This window comes from Oryctolagus cuniculus, chromosome 19 (genome assembly GCF_964237555.1).
Source record: "Oryctolagus cuniculus chromosome 19, mOryCun1.1, whole genome shotgun sequence".
Classification (NCBI taxonomy): domain Eukaryota; kingdom Metazoa; phylum Chordata; class Mammalia; order Lagomorpha; family Leporidae; genus Oryctolagus; species Oryctolagus cuniculus.
In genome coordinates, this window is record NC_091450.1 from 6,724,937 (window position 1) to 6,728,109 (window position 3,173).

The following is a 3,173-nucleotide window of genomic DNA, read 5'->3' on the forward strand; positions in this document are numbered from 1 at the left end:
ACAACTTAGTGAAAAAAAGAGGGATTGTTGCCTTTCTCCAGGGATCATGTTACTTCTTGTCTTAATGTCTGTTTATTTATTTTCATTGACTCAAAAGGCAGAGCAACAGAGAGAGTAAGAGAGCGAGCGAGCAAGAGAGAGCTTCCATCTGCTGCTTCACTCCCCAGATGCCTGCAACAGCCAGAGCGGGGCCAGGCTGAAGCCGGGAGCCTGGAGCTCCATCTGCTCTCCCACATGGACGGAGGGACCCCAGCACTTGAGCCACCTGCTGCCTCTCAGGATGCACCAGCAGGAAGCTGGGGCAGAAGCAGAGAGGCAGGACTCACACTAGCACTCCAGGGGGGATGCAGGGTTTAACTTGCTGCATCCCAAGGCCTCCCAGGTTAATTCTTTTTTTCTTTTTCAATATTTTAATTTATTTATTTGAAATACAGAGCAGAGAGAGAGAGAGAGAGAGAGAGAGAGAGAATCTTCCCTCTGCTGGTTCACTTCCCAAATGGCCACAACGTCCAGAGCTGCGCCAATCCGAAGCCAAGAGCAAAGAGCTTATTCTGGGTCTCCCACGTGGGTGCAGGGGCCCAAGGACTTGGGCCATCTTCTACTGCTTTCCCAGGCCACAGCAGAGAGCTGGATGGGAAGTGGAGCAGCCGGGACTCAAACCGTCGTCCATATGGGATGCCGCTATGCCACAGCCCCTCCGGGTTCTCCGTTTCTTCTCAAAAGCTGGAGAAAAAACGACACAGAGCCTCAGGGCCGAGCAGACACTCGCAGGTCTTGTAACTATTGGGAGTCGGATGAGATCGACAGCAGCCCGCGCAGGTCAGCCCCATGGAAAACAAGATCTGAATTCTGATTTCTGAACCCTGATTCTACCGCTTGCTGGCTGTGTGACCTGGAGCGGCCCCAGCCCCCCGGGTAGGCGCGGCCGCTGCCATCTCCCCGGTCAGCACCGCACCGCGCCGCTCCCGCTTCAGGTGGGCTCCTCCGGCTCCCGGCCGTCCCCACCTCCCTACTGTGCACACCTGCAGGGGCGGCCTCCTCTGTGGGTTCTCAGACCGCCTACTTGGCCCCTCCCCCTGGTGTCTACTGGCCAAGGCAAGCTCGCCCCGCCCCCAGGCTTACCTTCCCCCAGACCTGCTCCTCCCCCAGCTTTCCCGTTATCAGAAGGCGCTGTGTCAGTCCTTGCAAGGGATCTGATCAGCGTCCCCGGGCCCCGCTCGTGTTGCCCTCAGAGGATAGTCAGCGTCTCACCATTCTCTTACCGGACCCGGGTGGAAACGAGAGCTGACGAGGGAACACAGGAGTGGTCACCTGGGGGAGGGAGGACTCCGGGGTCCCCAGTATGCCCTCCCCCCTTGAAGGGACTTTTTTTTTTTTATAAATTTATTTATTTATTTATAGACAGGCAGAGTTAGACAGTGAGAGAGAAAGAGAGAGAGAGAGAGGTCTTCCTTCCATTGATTCACCCCCTAAAGGTTGCTACAGCCGGCACTGCACCAATCCGAAGCCAGGAGCCAGGTGCTTCTCCTGGTCTCCCATGCGGGTGCAGGGCCCAAACACCTGGGCCATCCTCCACTGCACTCCCGGGCCACAGCAGAGAGCTGGACTGGAAGAGGGGCAACCGGGACAGAATCCGGCGCCCCGACCAGGACTAGAACCCAGGGTGCCAGCGCCGCTAGGCGGAGGATTAGCCTATTGAGCCACCGCGCCAGCTGGGACCTTTTTTTTTTTTTTTTTTTTTTTTTTTTAATTATTATTGGGGCCGGTTCTGTGGCACAGCAGGTTAACACCCTGGCCTGAAGTGCTGGCATCCCATATAGGCACCAGTTTGAGTCCCAGCTGCTCCACTTCTGATCCAGCTCTCTGCTGATGGCCTGGGAAAGCAGTGGAAGATGGCCCAAGTGCTTGGGCCCCTGCACCCGTGTGGGAGACCCGGAAGAAGCTCCTGGCTCCTGGTTTGGATTGGCCCAACTCTGGACGTTGCGGCCATCTGGGGAGTGAACCAGTGGATGGAAGACCTCTCTCTCTCTCCCTGCCTCTCTCTGCCTGTAACTCTGTCTCTCAAGTAAATAAACAAATCTTGAGAGAGAGAGAGATCTTCCATCCACTGGTCCACTCCCCAGAGGGCTGCAACAGACAGGGCTGGGCCAGGAGCCAGGAGCTTCTTCTGGGTCTCCAGGAACCACAAAGCCTCTTAAAGGGGCAGGGTGGGGGAGCTGGGGGAGGTGGTGGTTCAGCAGGCTTCCTGAGCCTCTTGGATGTGAAACCAGCGGGTCTTACCACGAATCCCTCTGATCTGGAGCTCTTGGTTGGTCATCTCCCTGTGGGTGAGCTTTTGTTCATTAGAAGCTGAGCAGAGGCGGAAGAGGCGCACACAGACCCATCCAGCGACGCTTGACACTTGCAAATGTGTGGCCAGTCCCAGCTTAGAAAGGAGGAAAGGAAAGTATGTGGCAGGCACGGCTTCCCGCCCCTCATCATCCTCCTCGCGCGGCCCCAGGCATCTCGTGACTCGCTGGTCTCCCCACTTCCACTCTCGCCACCGCCGTCTGTTCCCCACCCCCACCCCCCGCAGCAGCCGGACAGATCCTGCCCAAGGTCAGGGCGACCGGCATCCCCTAGCAGAGTGCCTGGCTTGGAGTCCCCAGCGCGGCTCCTGCTCCAGCTTCTTGCTCATGGGCACCCTGGGAGGCAGCTGGCCAAATGGCTGAGAACTTGGATCCCTGCCACCTGCGTGGGAGACCCGGATGGAATTCGTTCCTGGCTCCTGACTTTGGCCTGGCCCAGTCCCAGCTATTGTGGGCATTTGGGACGTGAACCAGTGCATGGAAGATCTCTCTGTGTCTGTGTTTCTCTCTCTTCCTTGTCAATAAATAATTTAAAAAGTTAAAACAAAAAGTCCAAATCTTCCACCGGCTCCCCTACTGACAGTGCAAGTCCCGACAGTGACCTGGAGCCGGGTGCAGTGTCGCCTCCCTCCTTTGCTGACCCCACTCTCCCTTCATGCTCTCTGCTCTAGCCAGAATGGTCTCCATGGGGTTCCCACAACATCCCAGGCAATAACAACCTGGTATGGGGGCCTTTGAACTGGCTTTGTCCCCAGCTGGAATTCCGTTCCCCCAGAGGTCACACGAGTGGCTCCCTCACCTCTCAGATGTCACCGTCTCACAGAC

The 3,173-nt window shown here is 57.0% G+C and overlaps 1 long non-coding RNA gene across 1 annotated transcript; it reads right to left on the reverse strand.

Moving 5' to 3' along the window:
- Positions 1-390: 390 nt before the first annotated feature.
- LOC138847121 (uncharacterized) lies at positions 391-2,486 on the reverse strand. The gene is made up of 2 exons (XR_011384733.1): positions 2,281-2,486; positions 391-723 (listed from the first exon to the last, which is right to left on the reverse strand). It is a non-coding gene; the product is annotated as an uncharacterized lncRNA (long non-coding RNA).
- Positions 2,487-3,173: the final 687 nt, after the last annotated feature.